Raw genomic sequence first — 26801 nt, 5'->3', positions numbered from 1 at the left:
CAAAATAATTAAATTTCTTTTATTTTCAATAGAACTTAACATTCATTAACGAACATTCACAATTATATAAAGCACAAAAATAAATGTTAATAATCACTGCTATCATCATTCATATTCAAATTCAAATATTAGCATAATTGAAAATGTCAGCTTAAATAAAAGAAAAAATCCAAAAATGTCACCATTAAATTTTGCTAAATTAATCCAAAAATTATGCAAGCACGCCCACGAACAGTCACTCACTAAAAAAATCGCCAATCAATCAAAGCGCAAAACATTCAAAGCAAACTTTCAAAAACACGCACACATTAACATATATAAGTGTAGATGTATGTGACATGGCTGGCAGACATAAATCAGTGTCACTGAAATGCATTTAATTTGTGAAATTTGTGCGCGTAAATAAATACACGCTCTTACTTATCAACTTGTGCGCATAATTTATAAAATAGCGGAGAATTTATTATCAGCGAAACAGACAGCGATTTTGCCACGGACATATTTTACAGCTAATTTCGGGCGACCACGCCCGCCTAACAGATATGCGGATATGCAAATTCAGAAAGATACTTAAATGCGTGGAGATGTAAACAGATAATTAATGCTATTCAAATGGCTGGAAAAAATACAAATTGATTTTGTTTGATGATCTTTCGGTTTTTTGAAGTTTTTGCAAAAATTGATTTTGGTAAAATTTTCTGAAGTTAGTAAAAATAAATAAATGATTTTTGTCGAAATATACCAGATTTATGTATTTAATATAGCTTTGCTTATTAACTAGTATTATATAATTACGTTGAGAGAGCTGCTGTGGAAAATATTCTAATTCCACACTAAACACTATGTCTGAGTGCATAGAAAAAGTTGTTGCGTTTTAGTCCACAGAAATTGAGGTTGGTAAAATAACTAGTTAGTTAACTGAAAGCAACTCTGTTAGCATTATATTATGCTTTCTGATATTCTGGTAGTCTGCAAAAAAAGTTCTTAAAATCTTTAATCAGTTCAAAGGTAAAAGTATTGTAGGCGAGAAGAAAATAATTCTATAAGGATGCCTTTAAGACAACTAAAAAATGAAAATCATACAACATATCACAAACTACGATATAAAAAAGTAAATTCGGCCTAGAATCAGTATAAAAAATTGTCCATTATATTTGTGAATATATCGTCACCTTAAATGCAAAACAGCGTATCGTTCAGAAAAAATTTAAAATCGTTTTCAGATATAATAACAAATAAGTAACCATTTCATAACCAATATATAACCGTTTTATAACCAAATCTAAAATTTTTGTTTTCAATGTGTATTATCAAAAAAAAAAAATTAAATCGCTGTCAGATATAAAAACCAATAAATAACCATTTTATAACCAATATATAACAGTTTTATAACCAAACCTGAGATTTTGTTTTCAAGGCGTATCATCCAAAAAAAATTGAAAATTGCTGTCAGATATAATAACCAATAAATAACCATTTTATAACCAATATATAACCGTTTTATAACCAAACCTGAAACTTTATTTTCAATGCGTATCATCCAAAAAAAAATTTAAAATTGCTGTCAGATATAATAACCAATAAATAACCATTTTATAACCAATATTCAACCGTTTTATAACTAAGCCTCAAATTTTATTTCAATTTGAGTGATTTCTGTCACTTGGTTTTTCCTTCGCCTGTAAACGTATAAAAATGATGTTGGTTTTTTTGCATTTTAGGTGGCGATATGCGGAATTAAAACTGAATTTTGAACTTTTCTTGGATTGCCATTATTTCTACAGGAGGTTCTAGCAGGCTTTTAAAGCTCAATATCACCCTCCTACTATAATTACTTAAAATGGATGCTTCTAAAAGTGAAACTTTTTATTTGTGGTCCCAAATGTTTTGGTCCATTTCCCATGTCGCATTACCTTACATTCTATGAAGCGTACATACTATCATACTGTGATCAAATTGAAAGGTGAATTTTGTCCATTTCATTTCTTTCAAAGTAATCCCTTCCCGCTGCAATACACCTATGCCAACGATATTTCCAGTCATTATAGCACTTGGAAAAATGCTCCGTCGTGTTGGTCATTAGAGCTTTCTTCGCTTCAGCTTTTATATCCTCAATTGAGTCAAAGCAGTGTCCTCAGAGTGGTCATGTGAATTTGCTGAAAAGCCAAAAGTTACTCGAAGGTAAATCAGGCGAATGCGGTGGTTTCGGCACAACATTAGTTGAAAATGTGGCGAAATGATCACGAATATTCAATGCAGTATAAGATGGTGCATTATCGCAAATCAAAAATCAAAAAAATTTTATACAAGAGAGCTACCGAATGACCGGATTCCATTAAGCTAAGCTCGGCTTTCAAATTTGAGCCTCTTCTTTATTATCCCGCTTCTTTTTAGTTCTGAGAAGGCGCCGGGGTCTATTGCGTGCAGCTAGATCTCTGGTGATCTCTCAAGCGGCTGGAATAATTCAAGATTCTTCAATGTTAGGAAATGTGCTTAGCTGGCTAATAGAAGCATATAGGCGGTAGGTATAGTAATTTTTAAAAGAGTTGCCAGATGGATCAGGGTGAGATGCAATGTCTGAATGGCCAGCACGCAAGCTTTCTACTCACACGGTCACGAAAAAATTGCAGACGAATGTTGGCTTAGTCACAGGTCACAACTTACTGGCATCACGATAACACATGTAGAAAATGCAGGGAACTATGCATCAAAGAGACGCTGGAACACCTCCTTCAGCCTTACCTAGAACTCTATTATCTAAACTCTGATATCTATCTAGGAGTTTCGCAGTTAGATGAAGTATTAGAATTAGATATAAAGTTTCTATTAAACTTCGCAAAATGTGTTGACGTTCTCAAACTTCAGCTAGTATTAATAATGAACTTCCATCTTACATTACAAAATACCTCAGATCTGTGAATGACGTGACAGCCAGGCAGTGTAACCTAACCTCTCCTAACCTAAACTTAGTTTTCATCTCAGTTGGCTATGTAACGATATATTTGGCATATGTTTTAGTGCATTGCGTTGTGTCTACAATTTGAGCTGAGGTCACCGAGGGTATCTATAACTATCTCTAAATGGATAATTCGAAATATATGACAACCTTGAGACAATCATGTAATTTTATCTTCACTTTAATCATAATCATTACCAGCTTTCAAAACTCCATTACACAACAAAAAAACGAATAAATCTCTGCATGTATCTCGGCTCTCTAAATACACTTGCGTGCGTGCCACAGATCGGTGCGCTTTGCATTTGCACAATTCACCTTTTATTTATTGCCTCTAAACGTACACTAATGCCACCGCAGCGCCAACAGATTTCAATGCCAAACTCTGTATACGTATATATATATATGGGTGCGTATATATGTATATATATATATGTATATGTATGTAAGTGTTCGTGTGTGCGCTTGCTTGCGAAATTAGAGGTAAACAAGCAGTAGCCAGCCAGCAGCTTTTAGTGCAAATAGCTTTACAACCTTGAACTGCGTGTGGCACACTTTGCTGGACGGTACAACAGTTTAGCTGGCCAACAGTTGGGGTTTGTTAGCAGCTGAAGTAAATTTCACATACGCTTATATTTCTTTGCATGTATGTATGTAGGTATATATGAGAGTTTGAATCTGCATTGCAAGCCTGCGTTTGCAATTGGGCCACATCCATTTAACAGTTTATACACACAGTTGAGCATTGGAGCACTTGGCTTGGTCAAGTTGGTGGACTGATTGCAACGCGGTGCTTGTACTTCAAGACATATGTACATACATACATACAAATATGCCTATGTTTGTATGTGAATATATGTTTGCAGGTGTGTATGATTATTTGCGTATGTTGGCCGTTTTCTAACAAGCATGCTACTGCTCGAGTTTCAAAATAGTACTGATGCAAGTAACAACAACAACAAAAACACATTACAACAACATTTCAACAGCAAAAACGACGAATAACATCACAACACTATTGCAACTACAACAATAATAGCAAAAAATTACAACAACATTTATACTACAACAACAATTACAACAACATTTCAACCAATATAATACTATCCCACTACAACAACATTAAAAACTTTTTACAAGAGCATTTTAAATATTACAACAACAACATTATCCTAGCAATCACTAATTTATTACGAAAAGTAAAACACAACAACTCTTCTTTCACAATAACAAATACATTACAACAGCATTTCTTCTATAACAACGAAAAAATACACGTTTCGTCTGCGACATCAACAAAACACATTTAAAAAACAAAAAACAGCATTGAAACAATACTTCATCTACAAATTCATTATAACAACATTTCTGCCACAACAAAAACAACGACGAAAACAACAACAATAACTCCGTCATAACCACAACAGCAACAATAACTACAAAAAAACAATTACAACAGTAATAAACACACATTACAACAACATTTTAGCGACAACAACAACAACAACAAACATCAGTCTACCAACTAAAAGCACTTGGCAATGATGTTTGAGAACAATCGATGGCATTTGTTTGCCAGCGTTACTCATTCAATTAGAGTCACCTCGAAAATAAACAAATATTTACATACATATGTACATACAAACCCATATATTTATCGACTTTGGAAATGCGCGTAGAAGCCAAGTGAAAATGAGTACAAGCTCATTCATGCATATTTAAATATAATTACATGCATTTAGCTACACATTTGCATTAGCTTGAGAAAAATTACTGTAAACAGTGGCAGCCATGAACTACTAGCAAGCGATGTCAGTGAACCCGCAGAGGGGAGGAGCGTAAATAATTTATTACAAAAACTGAAAAAACTATGTAAGCTTAAAAATTGTTAAAAAAAAAATACTTGAATGCTTGGCATTGTTAAACTGAGTTGAAAATAATATTCAATTTTTTGTGAAGAATTTTTAATTTTTCTTAAATTTTTTTCTTATTTAAAAATTTTTTTTTAATTTTTTTCTTATTTAACAAATATCTTTTTTAAATTTATTTTTTGCAATATAGAAAAGCAAAGATTCCTGCAAAACTAATTAGTGGAGCGAAGTTCAAATCAGGTTTTTAGTGTAATATCCGAAAATATCGATTTCCATTACTGATATCAGTTCGTCTGATTTGTTTCCTTTGCTTTAAAAAAACTCACATTAGAACGCTCTGGCATTCCGCTATTTTCGCAAATGCCAATTAATCGTCTCAACTCACTTATGTACAAACATACATACATATGTATGTTCCGTTAAGAATTCATGCATAGCAGTGCGAAATCGGATGATAACTCATGTCCGAATTCACTGAAACAAAGCATTCCATGGAAGTAGAATCAATGGCATTGTTCTGGACTTTCAGCTTAAACTGTTATCTGCCGAAAACCATGCTCAATGATACACACAAACACTTTTATAGCATTACAGCGTTCAGATAGTGTGTTTCATGTGAAAGTTTACGGCTAAGCATGATTAGAAAATATTGAAAGCTTTATTTTGATTCTTATGTTTTTCTAAAATTTTAAGACGTTAAAAACTACTGACACGCAAGAGTGATTCGCATAACTAAGTGCTTGAAATTGAATTAAAAAACTAGTTTTGAAGGGTAACCAATGTATTGGGTAGTCGAAAAGGTCTATTCGTATTTCTAATCAAAGTTCAACTAATTTTTTTTGTGCTCATAATAATAAATAAATAAACAAATATGTACCATTTTCGTCAACACCTTTTGCCATTTTTACGCCAGAGACATTATTCCATCAGTTTAAAACTTTCATTGGTGTAAATCAAAATTTCAAAATTTCTAGAACGGAAGCAAGCGAACCATCGTTGTGCTACGTGAACTAATGCAGTATCGTCTCCGTAAACTTCACAAATTTCATTACTGGCTTGCCTGGCATGCTTCCCCTTTTGTATAAAAAAATTTCAAAATACAGAAAATTTTTCATTATTTTCACTTATTTTTGAGTAGCTGTAACTTTTTTACAACTTCGTCGAATTTTTTTTTTTTGGTTACATAGAGCTTAAAATCTCACCTTTCCAACACTATATGATATGACACAGTGTGATTGGTAGCACTGGAGATATACAACTGCAACAACCTCTATTGACAAAATACGAAGAGACTTTTTCGACCCATATAATATATGTATATGGAATCAGGTCTTTCTTAGCGAACCACTATTAAGTCACTTTGTGATCCGAGTACAATATTTCAGAGCTCAGTATATCTTTCGAGAATAAAACTAGTTCCAATTATGAAAATTGTATAACGGTATATCATAGAAATATGCTTTTAGAAATATCACTTTATTCAATAAAGTAAAAAAGACAGCAATTTTGCTGCCAAAACCTGAAAATGGTATTTGAATATCCTTGATTTTTGCAGAATCTCAAGTGAACAACACCCCACTGAGGGTTTTTTGTACGATAAAAACGCCAGGTTAGCTATCACTTGTCTTAGAAATGTTAATTAACTGGAAACAGCTACGATTTGGGGTCCTCAGAGCTTTGCGGTAAAATTTCATGAAAAATTCACATCATGCCAACAATCTGTTAACGAATCAGACTTTAGAGAGCCGTATTTCAGTTATGCGTTCCTGTAAGGGGTTACATGGATTTGCGGCTTTCAAATAATCGATTATTTTTAATGTCTTATTCAATTCTACAACACCTTTTGAATATTGTTCTAAGTTTTCACGCTTCGGAGATACAGCCTTGAGAACTTATGCGCTCGAGGCTAGCTAGGCTAAGTGTGCCGTCTTTAAATGAGTTTTTCTCGAAACTGTGTTTTTGAAGTCGGTTGGCAACATTTCTCGTGAACTACTCAACCGATGTTCATGAAATTTTTAAAGACTTGGACGAAGAATTTTTTTTCGATTTCAACTATTTGAAAAACAAAAAATGTCGCTAAATTTTCAGTGAAATTATAAATTTTTTGTAAAAATGTAAATAAAATATTTAATTTTTTATATGAGAAATGTGTTTTTGAAAAATACTGGTTTTAACCCGATGAAACCCGTGTAAGCCCTTAACTTCAAAACTCAACGAAAAAATTATACCATGGAAGATCACTTTCCAACTATTTGATGAAAGACAATGAGAAACAAAAGATACCCAAAATATGTAAACTAATACGTCTTCAGTTGCATTTATATCCACATATCGGATCTCGAGTATATATGCTGAGAACTGCATTTGAAACATTCTGTAACACCTGAACACCTTCAAATAGAGCTACACAACATTTCATTTGTAAGCGAGCATAACTAATCCCCACATAGACGTTTGTAGGTATTGGTAAGCTACTACGAAGCAATTTGCAGTTATCCGGAAAGCCGGCAAGACGAGTCGAGTCGAATCGACTCAACTCGACGCTAAGCCGCTTAAAGCAAAGCGAATGCTCAAATAATGAAGGCAAGCGAATAACAAGTGAAATAGAGATATGTATGTAGCGAGAGCGGTTAAATGAAGAGGGGAATGAGAAGATAGGAGTGCGGTACAAAAGAATAGCCGGTGACGGTATAATGTCTGGTATAAGCGCATTTTTATCCTGTAAATTTCGCATGCTGCTAACAACGTTTATACCAATTTATTTCATTTTTGCTTTCTTCTTTCAGCCAAATTCGGGCATTTGCACCTATTGTGGAGCCGCTACTTGCTTGGATTTTATTTTTTTGTTTTTTGTTGCCAGTTAATCGCCTTTAAAATCCATGGTACATTTTTAAGTAATTTAAGCGCAGGTTTTGTATTTAGTTGCTCTGTTAAACGATTTTTTTCGATTTGTCTTCTGCCATTTTGGCAGATATTCCCTGTACTCGCCGGTTGTTATGTTGATTGTTTGCTCTTTATTTTTGTTTTTTATTAAATTTGCCACGAATTATCTGGTACTCAGAAGGTTGTCTCTATAAGACATATGTAAAAATCATGTCTATCTGTCAGTCCACATGTCAGTTAATTTGAATATACGCAAACTACTCCCACAGTTTTAGAGATATCGATCTGCAATTTTGCACATATCTTCTTCTCTCCAATAAGCTGCTCATTTGTCGGAACCGCCGATATCAGACTACTATAGCATATAGCTGTCATAGAAACTGAACGATTCAAATTAAGTTCTTGTATAAAAAAAACTTTTTTATTTAACAAGATATATTCATGAGATTTGGCATAGTTTATTTTTTAAGGCAACGACATTATACCCGAAGGAATTGTTCAGATCGGACCACTATAGCATATGGTTGCCATACAAATTGAGGGATTAAAATGATGTCGTTGTATGAAAAACTTTCTTTTTTGAAGAGGTATCTGCAAAAAATTTAAGAAGAAGTGTTTTTTAAAACAATGATGCAATCTGCGAAAAAATCGTTCTGATCCAAAAACTATAGCATATGGCTGTCATACAATCTGATCGATAAAAATCAACTACTTGTGCACCTGTTTACAGCTTCGTTGCAGCCGCATTAAAATTATTTGTTGTTGTATTTATTAGTTATTTTTAAACCTATTTCTCCCCCTCTTATACTCTCTTACTTTCTCTCTCTTTCAATTTGATTTCGTGTTTGCCTTGCGGCCGGCAAGAACTTCAGCAATTAAGACTTCGTTCTCGCTTGCTACGTTGTTTTGTCGTTCAGCGTCTGCTGTGGCAAGTTGTACAAGTTTATTTTCTAATTATACTTGTACCCACAAAATGCCATGGAACTTTAAACAAACTCAACTAAGAAAACCGCACAACAACAAAAATGCGGGCTAAAGTTAACCAAACAAACCACAAACTCACAACGTTGAAAGTTTGCCGTTTGCCGTTATAACGAGTAAATCCTCTACCTGGTTATTTACTTCATGCCACACGCTCTTTTATTTGCGAGCAATGTGCCGCAGATTGCTTTGCCGTTACACCAGGGTATTCATTCTAATCTTTTGTGGCATCTCGCAACTATCCGGTCCATGTGCAGTGAGGGGCGACCAATTGTCGGCAAATTATTGAACGGAAGGGTACTAAATGAATGTGCTAAATCAGAGAGGTGCAGCTGTGGCATGTCTGCTTGTTTTCAAGTAAGCCCCAAGAGGTATTAGTGTCTCTAAAAATACACCAAATTAGCAACTAAAAAATTTTAAGCCAAAGATTTCTTGAAGGGCATCCTTTTGCACCTTTGATACCCGATATCAGCAACCGTACCGATCAATTTACAATCTTTTCCCGCTATTCTTTCTTTCCTTGTTTACACAAAAAGTTTGGACGGCGTTAAGAAAACAACAGCGAGGAGAAGTTTTAATGCAGCTCACCACTTTTTGGGTTTTGTCAAATTAAAGGGCTTAGGTGAGAGAGTCATATGTGACAGGAGGAAGTATGTAAGTAGAAGCTCTAGTGCAGAAGAATTTCAAAGAAGCAGAAGATGTCCAACATATGTGACAACTTAGAATAACAACACAGGAGCTAGAATAACAAAGGCTTGCAAGTTTTTAATTGAACAAAATTGTGAGAGGCGAACCAAAGTGGAAAGGAAGCATGAATAAAAAGACGGAATGTATTGAAGAAAGTGTTAGAATTGAGGATGTCAAGTTGTAGGATATATAAGTAATATAAGTAAGGTGCACCGTTTGGTGCGGATTTTGCTATGGTGGCTTCATTGAGCCTTATTTCTTTCGAAATGAGGCAAGAAATGCAGTTGATATTATTAGCGAGCGTGATATCACGATGTTGAACGATTTTGTTTCCCAAAATTTGATAAAGTCTACAAGGACGAACTCAATTTCCAACAGGACGACGAGCCACAACGTTCGTGGAAGTCGAAGATAATATTCAGTGCATTATAGCCGAAGTTGGTGGCCATTTGGTGAACATGTTGTTCAAATAATAAATGACATAACATTATCTGCATAAATTTCAGTATTTTATTTCATTTTAACATCAGTCGTTCTTGTTCATAAGCCTTATATATAGTCTGATTTCCCCATTATAATTTCAATGTGGTGTAAGAAAAGTAAGTCGAACTCTTCTGGCCAATGAATCTACTTCATTGAAGCAACTAATGATAATTTTCGAATAGAGTGCTTTGAAGTGAAAAATAAAATAATGAACTAATCGTTACTAATACTTATGATAGTATCTTTTTGAATCTCAATCTGGTTAAATAAGTCTAATTTCCCGCCCGCTTACACACCATTCTACAAGTCACAACACTGACACCCACAACACACCACACTTGCGAACACCAGCACATACACAAATACTCAACAGCAATATATAGATAATACTTAAACACACAACACAACTTTACACGGCCCAACAAGTAGAAAGGGTTGGTTACCGATCGAAGGCTTTCTTGTCGCATTTGAAGCAATTGAATTTTAGTTGTAGCGAAGTGCAATTTGTCAAGGTGGTAAGTGTTCCCCTACACAGGCACAAGGCACAAGAATCAACACCAACATATTATTTAAGCTATAATACTATTTTCTAATGCTAGATTATAATAATAATAAAAATATCGTCACCTGAAATGTAAAATATCGTATCATCAAAAAATTCGAAATTGAGTGTCTTAATGATTACGATACACTACGTCAAATTACATACATAATATTACATATGTCCAACATTTTCAGGTTCCGCCCTCAGATATAAATCAGTTTTAAATAATATTAAAATTTTTTTCATGTTCCATTTAATTTCGCGTTGCATTCATGCCACTGTAAATTTCCGAAAATGTTGTTACCTTATTTTATATTTCAGGTGACGATATATTGGAAGTCATTATTTTTGTTCATTAACCTTGAAGGATCAGCTTTACCTATTTTGCATTAAAATTTGGTTAGGTTAATTCGATAGTCTCTTCATATTCTTAAACCAAAAAAAAAATAAAATAAATAAATAAATAAAACTTTCAAATTGCAGTTTTTCATTTTTTGATTAACTCGAAGACCAATGCCCCTTAGTGGAAGTACATACAAAAGGGGTAGTAGTCGAAAAATTCTCAATTTAGACATACATATATTCTGGAATTGACATATTCTTCAGCTTTTCAGTTACCACAACCTGTCAACTCACATAAACTGAAGCCGTCTAAAGTACTTTTTTGAGAAGCATTTGGCGCTTTCGTTTTTCCTAATCGTTTAATAAAGTATCCACCCACAAAATAAAATAAAGCTGTACTAATTATAGAAATTGGCATTCATTGCCAGAATTGGAAACTTGGTCAAACACCATGCAGTAATAAGAACGTTAACACCTATTGTATATGTATTTTTGTTGTCTCCTTGAGAAAGGTTGTCTAGAAACAAGAAAAGTTATTAATTTCGGCTGCACCGAAGTTATAATTCTCTTCACAGGTGGATTTCTTATAGCATAAAAGGGTATGAAGAGGTCTTTAACTTGTTGTTGACAGGTCAGTTTGTATGGCAACGATGTGCTATAGTAGGCCGATCTGAACAATTTCTTCGGAGATTTTAAGACTTTTTCTTCTTTACTGGCGTAGAATTGTAGGAATGCTTTGGGGAATACTTCGTGCCGAATTTCGCGAAGATATCCCGTAAAATAAAAAATTTTCCAATAAAACAACTTGATTTCGATCGTGCAGTTTCTACGGTAGTTTTAAGCTAAAGTTGTTTGATATTGACGGTTCCAAGAAATTAGCTGTTCCTTTGAAGAAGAGGACGTATAGAGACGTATTTTAGGTAAAATATTTCAACAACTACGTGAATAGTTTGCATATGTACAGACTCAGCACATCATGCTGACTATTTGTAAGTATACATTAAAGGGCGTTATATGTTTTCTTCTGAACAATTTGGAACTTGCTTTGAAACAAAAATGATTAAAAGATAAAAAAACATTTTATAATTTTTAGCGTTTTTTCTTGTTGTATCCTATATCGACTTAAAAGTCTAGATCTCAATGAATAACCAATAAATATTTGTTCTTCTTTTATTTTATGGTTTTGAGAGGTTCTTAGTCGCTGTCTTCATGAAAAAACTAGAGGTCTCAACCGAAATTTTTATTATAGAAAAATTTCTTCTTTTGTTAAAAATATTTTTAAATTTGGTATTATTAATAAACGACACATCAGTTAAAGTATTAACGACAACTATTACATAACTTAAAATCCGAAATAAGAAATCCGAGAACTCACAGCCCGATGGAGCAAGAAACAACAGCTATTACTTCAATAAATTGTGCTTCAGTCGAAAATCGACAATCAACTAGCAATAAAAAATACTCACGCACACACGTATATTTACAAACACACACGCCCAAAGCGATTTTATCAGTAACGAACTTGCAACAGTGCGATAAAATGCATTGCGACCAAATTGAAATAAATTTCATGTAAAAAGGCAATAAATTGTTACTAACCCACTTGCAGCGGAAAGTTGTTGCGCGCTTTTAGGCGCTGAACAGCAACAATACAAACATTTAAGCGGAAAAACATATAAATGAAAGCCAAACTTGCGATCAACAGACAGAAAGGATCGCGGTGACATAAAAAAGGAAGCGACACACACACACAGAAATGCACACATACAGAAGAGAGTAAAAGTTGCATGCAAACAATTCACTTAAGCACCACAAATTTTAAAATTGAAAAATAGCAGATACAGATATGTGTACAGATGCAAATACTCATACAAGTTAAAAGTATAATTTTTATAAACGAAAATAGCTTCTGTGTGTTTTTGTATATGTGTATATGTGTATGTGTTATCATTTTTCGTTACACACACGCATCCCGGTTGCTGTTGCAGCGTTTTCAGCGCGTACGTTAAAATCGCCGACGACATTAAGGTTATATTTCTTAATAAATGCGCTTATTGTCAGGCCAATAATAACAAAAACCACAACAAAATTTGCGCGTTGCTGCAACATTTGTGCAACTTGCAACATAAAACTTTTATTTATGAACTGGTGAAGGGCGCATGAAGCAACTGTAAACTGACGCTAAGTATAACAGACGTAACTGTAATAAAAAACAGCAACAATAAACACATTTACAGTTGGCGGCGTGTTGCACTGCTGCCAGCATCCGATATAATTCAATTAAGTAAAACTACGTGAAGACAATAACAACAACAAAGGCGAAACGAAAAGCTTAAAAATGTGGAGTTAAACCAAAAACAAGAATAACAACAATAAGAAGAAAAAACGTTGTTACAAAATACGCACTTAAAATGGCCGCAAGTTCCGACGCCGCACGAAGCGCTCATAAATTTTTTAGTTTTAGTGGATTTTATTGCCAGCCGCAAAAGTGAATGTGGCACAAAACTAAATGAAAAAGGGGAAAAGTTTAAATTCGAAAAAGTAAAGAAAGTAGTAGATGTTATAAAATAGTAGTAAAATTCACAAATGCCTGTAGCATTGTGCCACATACGATTACAGTGCCTACTGCCTGCTCGGTTTTTTTTTTTATTTTATAGACATACAGATTTATTGCGGCTTATGTATGTATATTGAGTATGGTATATAGAAAAATATATGTATCTATGTGTGAAACATGTTGGTGAAGCAAAAGTAGCTTTCCGTGAGTACGAAGTCTTGGTAGTAAAAAAGTAGCATAAAAATTCCTTTTACAAATTTGATTTAACTAACGGATATAAAATAATATTCATCTTAAGAAAACTTTTATGATACACGATTTATAATATATAAAATCTAAGATTTTCCTGAAAAAAATCTATTTTGTTGCTAAAAGTTAAAAAACAGGTTCGTTTCTCTTAGTCCAGCCTGCTGATTGGCAGTGAAAGCATAACGCCGGGAGAAGGTGAACCCGATTTCCCAATCGATGACGAACGAGCGGTCGTTCCATGGACCGAATATGAAGAAGTTAGAATAGCGATTACCCGTCTGAAGAACAACAAAACGGCAGCTTCTTTGTAGAATATGGTTGGATGAAAGCATGCCCAACGTTTGATGCTTAAGTGTGCTCCGTCTAATTCACAAAAATGGAGACCCCACAATCTGCGCCAACTACAGTGTGATAAGCCTACTCAATATGTGTGTGAAAAAGATTAAAGCCTACGTTGGAAAAGACTCGTGAAAAGTGGATTGGCACTCAACATCTATTCGTCGATTTCAAAGCTGTTTTCGACAGCACAAAAAGGACTTGCTTTTATGCTGCCATGTCTGAATTTGGTATCCCCGCAAAACTAACACGGCTGTGTGGACTGACGTTGAGCAATATCAAAAGCTGTGACAGGAACGGGAAGAACCTCTCCGAGCCGTTCGATACCAAACGAGGTTACAGGCAAGGCAACTCCCTATCGTGCAACTTCTTTAATCTACTCTTGGAGGAAATAATTCGAGCTGCAGAACTTAATCGAACAGGTACGTTCTTCTATGAGAGAGATCAGCTGCCGATGACATTGATATTATTGGTCTCAACAAGTTCTGTCTTCTCCAGAATGGACAAGGAAGCAAAGTAAATGGGTCTGGTAGTGAACGAGGACAAGACGAAATAGTCGTCGAACTCGCGACTTGGTTCTCACGTCACTGTTGACAGTCATAACTTCGAAGTCGTAGATAATTTCATATATCTTTGAACCTGTATATCTCTTGCCAACAGTGGCTTCTTCAGACTAAGTAGGCAATTGAGAAGTAAAGTTTTCTCTCGACGACCCAAGATCAAACTTTTTAAGTCACTCATCATCCCCGTCCTGCTATACGCGGTCGATGGAACGATGAGCTGTACGAGATATACGACGACATTGACATATTTCAGTGAAATTTGAGACAGCGGCTACGCTGGCTAAGCTATAGGGGAAGCAGACCTTCACTGCGTTAGACCTGCCTACACTTGGAATTTTGATAAGGTAATTAAAGATCGAAATTGTAAAAGTTTATATCATAACGAAGACTAAAATTGAGCAGCATTCATTACCGTTATTTTCAAAAACTTCTCTGCACTCCTCTCTGCATCCCAAAAGGTAGCAACATAAACTCAACCAGTGGTACTTGCACTAGATTCCTCTTCACGGAAGAAGAGAAGAGCGTTTTCTTCAAAATAAAATTACTAACAAACTTTAAATACAAGCGACATATTTTTGTGGGAACAAAAGCTGAATAATTAATTAATTAATAAAAAATGAAAGAAACTCTTTAACTTCTATTTTCTACAATAAAAAGTTTTGATAAAAGCAATTTAGAAAGTACGACAACCAAACCAGCCCATATATACTCAACACGCACACATAGCTCCTGACATATATGTACTATATGCTACACAGTAGGCAATAGCGCGGTAGCATAAGTGAAAAACGGCATTCAGCTTCCTGCAACACAAGTCAAGGCATGCGCCAGCGAAATTTCTTTGGCCAGCATTCGCGCTGTGAAATTTTAAATTATGAATCATAACTTGCCGCTGCGTTGCGGCAAACACTGCTGAGCGCAAACAGTTGCGCACAACGCAACCATGACATGGAAATATGCAGCAGCTGCAGCAGCAATGCTTACTTTGGATGCTTGCCTCCGCATTGTGCGCGCTGCATGCCACATGACGCGCCGCCAAGGCAGGCGTGCCTGTGCCATATCTAAATTGCGGCGAACGCTGCGCGCCGTGACTTCTGCTCTAACACTGTTTGCTTGCTGCGCGCCATTTGCAGCCTCACACATACATACATATCACAAGTATGTATGTTAGCGTCCTTATAATGGCGCTGGTGTTGTTTCTAGTTGCGCACTTCGCTGTGTTCACACATTTCATCGGCCGCTTTGTCCAAACACTTTGCTGACGCCATTCATTTGCACATTCTTTCGTGTGCATACACACACATACAAACATAAATGCACACACATATACACATTTGCCGTTCCAACGCGCTGGCAATAATTTCACTGTTCGCTCGTTCTTCACACATATTTGCTACAAAAGTATGCCTAATTTATGTGTGTGTGTGTTTAACTTATGCCAACATTGTTTTTGCTATTGTAATCTGCCTGTTGGCCTTTGCTAATGCAACCATTTTGGTGTTTAATAGGTTTTTGATGAAAAAAAGCCATGCACAGCACCAACAACACACACACATACACAGGAATGAAATCGCACATCATTCGCGCTCCATCGCTTCTGCTGGCCATAATTCAATTCGCAACTCATACTCACTAACTCATTCGCACGCACATACACACAAATGCGCGCCAGCGACCCGGCGTTTTCTCTTCTTTGCTGTCGCAATAATTCAAATTATTTAGAGTGGATTAATTTTTCACGTTTTTACGAAGTTTTGCTCTTTTTTTCAAAGCATTTTTTTGATTTATGTGCTGCGGCGCTTATATTTTTTCAAGTTAGCTGATTAAATTCTCATTAAAAAATATTGTGATGAAATATATTGTAATTGGATTTGGCGTAAAACTATAGAAGGTTAGTCTAGGTTAGTACTTGGTAAATGTACGTACCTAGTTGATCAATGTAGTGGCGATTTTGAGGTTTTTGGGTGAAGTAGAAATGTTTGAAGAAAATCATTATTTTTAGAAAATTTACCCCATAGGTTCGGCCAATAACATTGACATATTAACAAAACCAAAAATAATCAAAAGGAATAATAACAAGAAATAACCTTAACTTCGGCTGCGCCGTAGCTAATATACCCTTCACAGGTGCATTTCTTTTAGTAACTATGTGTTCCCAGAAAGATAGCTTGCCAAAAATCCAAAATTCTCTCCAAAGTAAGTGTAATATTTAGCAAAAGATTGACTTATGGATATGCTAAAAGCTGATAGAAAAAGTCGTCGGTAAAAGAGAGTGAATAGGTACTTTTGAAAAATAATTTGTAAGCGATGATGGACGATGGATTATTTGCCTTTGCAACTTTCGATCTTAGAGAACAGGTACTGTTTGAACAGATTTAGTAGGGGTCTACAGAAATTCGATCTTCATACCTAGAAGAGTGAGTGCTATGTTAAACCTATGCTGCTTCCAAAAAGCTAACCTTTTGGTAGCAAAGTATTCCCGATATTAAGATTACTGCATGAGGTGAAATAGTAAGCTATCGGAACTTTATATAGTTGTAGCTTTGTAAGGAAAGTACAATTGTCTGCTAGAAAAATCCAAAAAGTAGAAAATTTATAGATCAAACTTCAATTTTTGTAACTTATTTCCAGTAAAGATATATAAAGAATAAACCAGATAATTAAAAGATTTAAATAATCACTAATTTTTGATTTTATTTGAAATTTTCTACAATTAGACAACCGCTTTTTAAAAAATGTTGATAAGAGGCAGAATCAATAGTAAGGATAATTTTTAAGATTTTCTTATGTTTTCATCTGTACAAACTTTTCTACCACTGCCTTCATGGTTTTGGAAGCTCATATGACATAAATGGAATTTAGCAAGCTTCTGCCATTGGTTGACATGTGTAGCGATCTCTGGCCGGGAAAAGGAAGGGGAGCGGCGTGACTGGGTTTTTTAGGGTACAGAAGAGTTTATCTCGATTTCTGGCGAAACTGTAAGTCTTATAGAAAAAAGTTATATGGAAAAATTGTAGATAATGAAAGCAGCTTTACCTGTTTTATTAGCCTTTTTTCGTATAGCCTCAAAATTTATGTGGAATATTCACATAACCAAATTTTTGGGCTTTACAAACAATAATTTCCTTCCACGAAATTTGGTGGAAATGCAGTCTATACAGTATTTTTTATTTATAATATTCATTATTTCTCCTTATATTGGCCTATTATCGATAAAATTCTAGTTCTCAAGCAAAAAAACCTCAAGCCAAATATTAATTTGTTTATGGGTATAAAAAATTTATAAAAGATATTACTATGGTAAGTTTTTTCAAAAATTTTCCTATCCTTTTCCTGAACTCAGATCGCCCGTAAATAATTTTTCCCTTAGTGTTTGTTATTTTATCTTTCCTTTCCGACTATTATGAATTATTTTTTAAATAATTTTTCTAGTTCACTAGTTTGTATAATTCATAAAAAAGGGAAGATTATAAATATTATAAATATCAGATGAAATTTAATATTTGCTTACAATTCAAAATAGGCTCTGTGCGTTTATTCGATATTATTTAAGTAGTATTTACCTGCAAAGAGAAGAAAAATTATATATGAGTATTTTTAATATTTTGTCCTGGAGAATTACCTCCAGAATTACTGCAATTTGTATTTTAGAGATATAAAAATATAACAGAATGCAATTATTTTTTAAAAAATAACTGAACGTAGTAATTTGCATACGCCTGCAAATTAAATTCTGAAACCAAACAACACAAAAAAATATGAGTTAGAAATTGCTTGTACCATATACAATTTTATTTGGTAACACATACACACCAACATACATACATATTTACATTACATATAAACAACTGCATGGATGGCCGCAATTCGCCGAAGTCAAAATTAAATTAAAGAGCGAAACAACGAAAAACACATTCAGACAGACAGTCTGTAATTTACAATGCAAAGGGCGTCAACAACGACGACATGAAAACAAACGAGCAACAAGACGACGACGACGACGACGACGCCAAAAACACAAAAGCCAAAAGACAGGAGGAAAGGATGCTAATTTAAAATATATGCAAAGCAACGGAAGAGACGCAAAAAGCCAGTGAAGACGGCGCTAATTTCCCATAGAAAACAACACGCGCCGCGCGTTCGCTGCGCGCTGACTGACTTTCAACACGCGGCGCTAATTAAATCGTTGCGAATTTTATAAACACACTCAAGCGCAACGGCAAAAAGACACAGATGAAGAACAAGCGGTAGAAAGCAAAAAACACCAAGAAGTACTTTGGCAGGTTGTTTGTATGTGAGTGCACAAATAAATGAATAAGTCGTGAAATCAAAGCTGACACGCCAAGTCGGTGTCATTTCGCTGCTGAAACACGCATTGAAGTACCCACTCACATATTTACATATATACATACAGATACATATGCAGAAGGGCTTTTGAATTTGGAATGCCATTTTACAAATTTCAATTTGTATATTCCCATGTGTGAATTTCTTATTTGTTTCTATTTTGTCGTCAAATCTGGTGCTTGTCGGCGCACTTAAGGCATGCCTCGTGATTATTTGGCAAAGGCATCTTCACTTAGGCATATAAGTACCTTTGGATATGTATTTCGTATATTTGTGTATACTGTTGTTAGTATGAGAATATGCTTTTGAACAAGTGTGCTTATTTGTTGAAGAGGCGCGTACTTGTGATACACCTTGTCGTGCATGTTGTAACTATGCTGGTTTTGTTGCATGTAATATATTAGGCAAAAATATATTAATCAAGATATTAAAAAAAATTAAATATTTAATTTAAATATTCCACGCAAGCACTTAAGCACAGCATTTTTGCACATTCAAAATTCGACTCCACGGATGGACCATCTGAAACATAGCCACGACTAACATTTGAAAAAGATAATCTTCGAAAAAAATATAATAATATTCTTTTGAACGATAATACATTCCTCGTTAAATAATTTAAAAAATCTCCGTGTTTTTTCTTTAAATAAGTAGGGAAATGGATCACCCTTAGACAATCATTAACTTAGCTACACCTGAGTTATACTTTTATCCTCCGTTTGAAGATGTAAGGCTTGGCAAATATGATGTGCGCACCTACATGGAGAACCGTGTGGTTGATACATATTAAATATTTAAACTTTGGCCTTAACACTGTATGCCGCTCATTAACGTAAATTGGTAAAGTGGCTGTCTCACGTCGCACCTTGGCTCTTAGGAGAACCATTTTGACTCTATTGGCTTCTTTTTGACCCACTCAATGCTTCTTCTGAAGTTCATCAGTACCAGAAATTTTATCTGAGCAAGCTCCGTGAACTCATGAAAAACACTAGATCAATAGTCGAAATTTTTTTCCTATGTTGAGCTTTACAATAGCATAGAGGATGTTTAACTATCTCCTACTCAGCTGTAACAACAGCCATTAGAGGCGTTTCGTCGGCTAAAATGTCTTCTTATTAGACGGTGACCAATTAGCACGCCAACTAGAGTTCTTATGTTGTTCCATTTGAATTTTAATAGTTGTGCAGTCCAAGCCCCATTCATGCCACCTTTGCCAGCTTTTTGAGCAAGTCAGAGATTGATTCCATCGAGACACAGCTAAGTTTATAACATCTTTGTCGATTATACATCTGCAAGTAGCCAGAGGCATACAAATTCCTTCTTTTCTGTTGTCGAATTGTTGGTTGGTGCCTGCTCTACCTAGTTCATCTTCTGCACAGTTCTTTGGCACATTCCTATATCCTGGCACCCATTGCAGGCTCATCGTGAAATAGCATGTTAGATCCCCTAAGTGACGAAGACATTTCTTTACTAACTTAGATGAGATTTAAAGATTATAAGAGATTTTAATGATCCTAAATTCGCCTGACTATCTGTATATATACGTAAATATAGTTCTTATCAGAACGAAAAGCCTTTTTTAATTGCTGTGATCTCCACTTGGAAGACACTACAGTGATCAGGTAGACGAAAGGCAATTTTGGTATCTATTTTTGCAGAGGAAACACCACCTCCCACTCGCTTATCTAGTTTGGAACCATATGTATAGGTGCTTATCCCTGCGCTATCGTCTACCTCGCCACTTTCACACTCTTCTCTGACAGGGAAGCTAATATTAGAAACCGAATTTAGAATCAATTATGTAGGATTTCAAAAATCCGTGGTAATGGGAAGAAAGTGTTACGTTTTAGATATCATGGAATGCCACTTGTTACTAGCGACTGTAAGGAAAGATTTCCATAGTCTAACAGCTGACTTCGCTGCCATTTGCTTACTGAACAAGTCTGTTGGCAGTAAAAGTAAAGTCAAGTTAAGCGCCTGGCTTAGCGTTGTTCTGAAAGCCCCACTGATACAAATACTGTCCGCTTCTTGTATTCTTCCCATACGTTTTATTTACGCTTATTTCTTTCTGTTATTGGCCACCATACCAACATACCCCAAGTCAAAATTGGTCTTACAGCTATATGTGAGCCAGTGAGCTACTTGATGCGGTAATCCTCATTTGAGCTCCTTCACAGATTACCTTATTCATTATACTTACTGTTGGAAAAAGGTGCAAACTATACACAAATGTCACAAGTTGAACACTCGTGCCCCTTAGGAGGTAGGGTATATGCATACATACTTTCTCAGCTCTCAGAATGCTCGTTTACGCGATATATGGCATATGAATTTCTTACTTGAATAATAAATTCCAATTTTTGTAATTTACATGCATTTTTTACTCATCTTTAAGTAAATCTATAGACTTTCCTAGTATAATAATTGTAATTTCAATGTTCACCTTTTATTTCGAATTTTTTAATCTGGTATACACAACTACCATTTCCTTTTCATTTGCTCCAACTAAGGTATCTTCGGAAATTTTTAATTTTTAGGTAGAATTTCAATCACAGAATCATTTTACAGAATTTTTTCATAGTCACGGTTTCGAAACAAACAAATATTTGGCTTTATATTTTATTTTAACGATTACATAGTTCCTCAGAGCCTCTCTTTTTGGTGGTGCTAACATAAAACAATAATTCTCGTTGACAAATTTTCACATGAAATATTACAATAGTTACACCATTCCTTAATAGCACACACTGCAGAGCCACACCCATTGCCATGGCTAATTAAAAACCCTACAAAAACTCATTTACAACTAACTTAATGCAACGCCCGAAACTCATTCAAGAATTTTCTTCAACAATTCTTCACCGGGGAGAAGAGAGCGCAGAAGCGAACGAAGTTAAATTAGGCTGACACAGTTTCGCCCAAGCGACTGTGATTTTTTAAGCCAGCAGAAATAAGAAAACTGCAACTAATTACTATCAATTTCCTGCCGCCCCGCCCAGGCTCGCAATATTTTGTGGCCAAAGTTGTGCAATTAAAAATTTCAACGAAGACGCCATGCTCAACACAAACACACAGGCGCATAAATATATATATACATAAATATCTGTGTGGATAGTGAGTTTGGCACAGGCTTTCAGCTACACGTCGCAATTATAAACAATTTAAAAAGTGTCCACGAGCAATATTGCATGCAAATACGAGTGTGTAAGTGCACAGTTAAGTATTCGCAACAGTGGGGAGGACTACCGCGCCGTTAAGTATGTGCGTGTATGTGGCATTGCCGCAAATGAGGGTATCTCTGGTGGTGCTGTTGGTTTGAGGGCGACTGCAAAAGAGTCAACAAGCAGCGCCTGCGTCTACAACGCAAATACTTGGCAAATGAGTGGCGTTGGCGGTAAAACGGTACAAAATTTACATTTTAAATTCTCGGCAAATACTCGAAAATGTCCTTGTTGACTTTGCCAGTGGCAGTCATGCACGTGCATACAAGCCCATCTAACTACCTGCATGTAAATTTGCTGTGCGGCAGTGCACGCTCGACTGACGCTAGGTGGTGGTGTATGTTGGGAAAGTAGGTGAGGGTAAAGGTAGAGGGCGCAGCGTTTAGTGCGACAAGTGTTTGAAGGGAGGAAATTTGCAAGTATCTATGTATGTGTATACTCATGCCTGCATATATTTATCAGTGTGAATAAAGGCTCACTGCGTGCAAAGAATACTCAAAGCTCTCTAAAAATATTTTTTTTTAAACCTCAAATAAATAACTCTGAGAAGCAGGCTAGATACAGTGCGGAAGGGATACATTTTTGAATAATTATTTTATATAATTGTTGTATATTTTTATCATTATATACGTTAGGATATGTACTATTCAAGCCAAATCGATATATCAAACTTAAAATTTAATTTTTAATCCAATAATCATTGCTGATAAAGTAGGTATTTTTAAATTAAAAAATTGTTGTAATATGTAAAAGAAAAATTGCAAATCAAAAGCTGAAATGAAAAGGGATAAGACAGTGACAAAAAAATAAACCAAAATAAACCCTTAACTTTGGTCTCATCGAGTTGCTATTTGCTTCACACATATAAAAGTTTCCCATACAAAGTTTTTATTTTGATTGTTTAGTTTGTTTGGCAGCTATATGCTATCGTGGTTCGATCCGAACAATTTCTTCATCGATTACTGCGCTGTTTTAGGCAATAATCCATACCACATTAGGTGAAGATATTTTGTCAAATAAAAAAGTTTTCCATACAAAGACATGCTTTTGATCGGTGAGTTTGTGTGGTAGCTATATGCTATAGTGATCCGATCTGAACAATTTATTCAAGAATTACACTGTTTTGTTAGGCAAAAATCCATGCCAAATTTCGTAAAGATATCTTTTAAAATAAAAAAGTTTTCCATACAAGGATTCGACTTTTATCAGTCAGTTCATATGACAGCTATATGCTATAGACGTCCGATATTGGCGATTCCAACAAATGTTCTGCTAATTGATGAGAAAAGAACGTGTGTACATTTTCAGATCGATATCTCAAAAACTGAGAGACTAAATCGCGCATATGCAGAGAGTGTTCAGCAACAATAAATAGCAAAGCGTCTTAAAATGCCTAATAAAAGTTCAAAAAGGCTAACGAAGTAGTTTATTATATTACTTCAAACCACAACAACATATTAGCAACTTATCTCCTCTATACCAACAATATGGTTATTTGCTGTCCTTGTTCTTATCGCCACCTCCTATGCAGTCAGTGTTGTTTTTTGTTATAATTGCGGTAATTAATCACACATACATGTTTATATCAAAGTGTGTGCGCGTGCGATATGCGCGGAAAATTCGATTAATTTGCAAATTCAATTAATTTCGCATTTGAAATAAATAATCAACACAAGCCCAACTGCTGACGCCTTTATTCATTACCATTCAAGGCTAAACTGCCGTTATGTCAGGCAGGAAAGCAACAAATACGCATATCCGTTCGTAGTAACACCCACAAGCCACCGCTAATACTGTTATTATAAGACCATATCTGCGGTTTCAGTGCCGCGCATTGTTGCGACATACAGGGGCAAGCAAAATGTTTATGAAACACACACACACACACAAGTTTTTGCTATGTGCTTCACAAGATAATTCGATTTGTTTGTTTGCACATATCAATAGAAAACGTGTATGTATGTGTGTGCAGGAGTAAATGAGCTTGATTACGTGACATGTTGCCACACACAAACCCACCATAATGGTGGACAATTGTAAGGTATGAGCATGCTGTGTGTATGTGTGTGTGTGTGAGTACTTTTTCTGTCATGTCACGCTCGTCGGTTATTAATAAATCATTAAGAAAGCATAGACTCAATCGACAGCGCAGCTAATTTATAATTAATTTATTGTAATACATGTGCTATGCGCAACACGGTGCTACATGGCGTATGAGTGACATTGCTGTGGGTATTTTAAGTGAAGGTCTGCGCGGCGGTGTGTTGTGGTGGCATTCTATTTGCTTGTATCAACAATTATGACGGAAGTTCAGAGCTTAATTCACGAACAATCAATTGAAATTAGCTGGAAAAGTAAAAATATATGAGGAGAAGAAGGAGTGAGTAATTAAATTTTGCGTAAATAATGCAAATTAACAAGAAAATCATTCAAATTTGACACACGTAAACGTGGAATGGTTTGTGTTTATTTTTAATTCAATAAAAATAAGGTGGTAATAATTTATACGAAAGAAATTAAAAAGAGAGGGATAATAAAGTAAACATTAACAGCTCTTCAGTATTGTTGTGTTAATCTATAATATTTTATAGATAGAAAAAAACAAATAAAAATCTAACAAATTTAAATAAAATATATATATACATACATATCTATGTAAAATATGCAATATTTAATAATATTTGAATTTTGGAAAATGGAAAACTTTTAAATTAGAAGGGTTGCCAACCAAAAAAAAATAGAAAAAATAGAAATTTTAATCCTAAATATAATATGTTATTTGACAGAATTTATAGAAATTCTGGATGTCGAATTTTTTTATAAAAATAGGGTTGCCAACCAAAACATATAAATATTACTTATTTTTAATATATTTAAATTAAAAATAATTAAAAATTATAGTACTTTGAAATAATTAAATCAGCAGGGTTGCCACCTGAATAATAAGCATTTATTATTTTACATATATTTTTTATAATATAAATATTGACATATTAATTAAGATTATTTGTAAAAATTAAAGTATTTGGAAATGACTAAACCATTAGGGTTGACAAACAAAACAAAATGTGTCTAAAATTTCCAGTAAAAGTGTAATATTTTGATAATGTTAAAGAAAATTGATATAATTTTTAATATCAAAAAATATTTTTTAATAAATAGAGTTGCCAACCAAAATAATTTTAAAATACTTTAAAGAGTGTAAAACTTTTAAGAAAATAGGGTTGCCAACAACATAAAATACAACCCAAAATGTATAGTAAAATTTTCATATCTGCATAATACAAAGGATTATTTCACTAAATTGCAAATGTGTTTTAAAATATTATATTTTCAATTTAATAAGATTGCCAACATAGATAAAAATTGTTATTGCATAATTTTAATATTTGCATAATAATAAATATTTCTGTTAAAAAATTTTGAATTGAAAAAGATGGAAATACTTATATGAGCAGAGTTGCCACAAAAAAATAATATGAACCCACCAACAATTTGAATTTGAAAGATGGAGAAATCGTACAATATAAAATTTGTATTTTGGGAGGTATCTAAAAAATACTTTCAAGCCTTTTAAATAGAAAATATAATTTCAAGGTAAGATTATTGTATCAACTCTAAAAACCACAGCAGAATGTGCAAAAGGAGTCGAAAATAAATGCTCTAAAACATTTATTATATAATATAATTTATATATATTACTTTGACAACAAATACTGCAATCGCTTCTAATATTGATTCAATATTTAGTGACTGTCTTTGTGGTTCTCAAAAACTATAGACTATTCATAAAATATTTCAAAATGTCTATACTAAAAAAAGCGAAAACAAAAAAAACTCAAAAACAAGTGGTTTTGTGACAGCCTTGAATCCACACTACCGGCTACACCCTTTCAAAAAAAACCTAATTTGTTTCCACCACTTCTGCTTCTACATCTAACTTCCGCAGAAACTTCAAGCATAGCAAGCACAGTAGTTCTTTGGGAAAATGAAACTAATCTTCGCTCACCGTGACCAAGAGATTGCCTTCCGCAAAAGAGGAAAATGATAAATAAATGAAAAAAAACCAAAGAAACGCTTATTTATTTACCTTGAGGCGTTTTGTTTTTGCAATTTGTGCACAGGCGACAGCTTAAGTGCTGCAACCATAAAGTTAAGGCGGCGGTGCAACGATTTGTTATCTCAGCCTTGCGCTGTTAGCGGCTCAGCAGCACAAAAGCACCTGCGGGCCGTAGTTAAGGTGGCTGCGAAGTGGCTTTAAATGCAAAAGTTGCGCGAGGAAGTTGATTTTATTTGCGCTCATTTCTTTTATCAGCAAATTTTTAGAGCTCTGCTGCACCTCTGCTGACTCCGCACACAAAATGAGGCTAAAATCGAATTTGAGGTGACGCTGAATGGAAATGAAAGGGGTTTGACTATTAAATTGGGGAATGGATATTTAGGAATACAATAGTCATATTATAAAGGTTTTTGTTTTAATTTTGAAATGAAAAATATTGAAAATGTCTTTCAGTTCTTTGAAACTATCGTACAGTTATTTTGACGTTGTATGTGAGGTTTGAAAATTAAGTGGCAATATAGTTTAGTACTCAAAAATATATTTATAAAGAATAAAGTTAATTTTTACCACACACTCTTTTGTATTACTTTCTCTAGTACATATTCTTTACTCAATATGCACTAGAGTTAGTAGTAGAATTTAGTTATATTTTTTATACTCTGAATTTATTATGTTTGCAAGGAAGTTTTTAACACTTAAAAGTAAACTTCGAAGACCCTAT

General features: G+C 34.5%; 1 protein-coding gene and 1 pseudogene across 2 annotated transcripts in view; both read right to left on the bottom strand.

Moving 5' to 3' along the window:
• Window positions 1-26801, bottom strand: part of LOC120773986 (furin-like protease 2) — a 392069-nt gene that overhangs the window by 217505 nt on the left and 147763 nt on the right. The window lies entirely within an intron of this gene.
• Window positions 19899-20590, bottom strand: LOC120773710 (annotated as a pseudogene).

Source organism: Bactrocera tryoni, chromosome 4 (genome assembly GCF_016617805.1).
Source record: "Bactrocera tryoni isolate S06 chromosome 4, CSIRO_BtryS06_freeze2, whole genome shotgun sequence".
In the NCBI taxonomy this organism is placed as follows: Eukaryota; Metazoa; Arthropoda; class Insecta; order Diptera; family Tephritidae; genus Bactrocera; species Bactrocera tryoni.
Note: the sequence above shows the minus strand (reverse complement) of the source record. Positions and strands in the feature narration are given on the sequence as shown.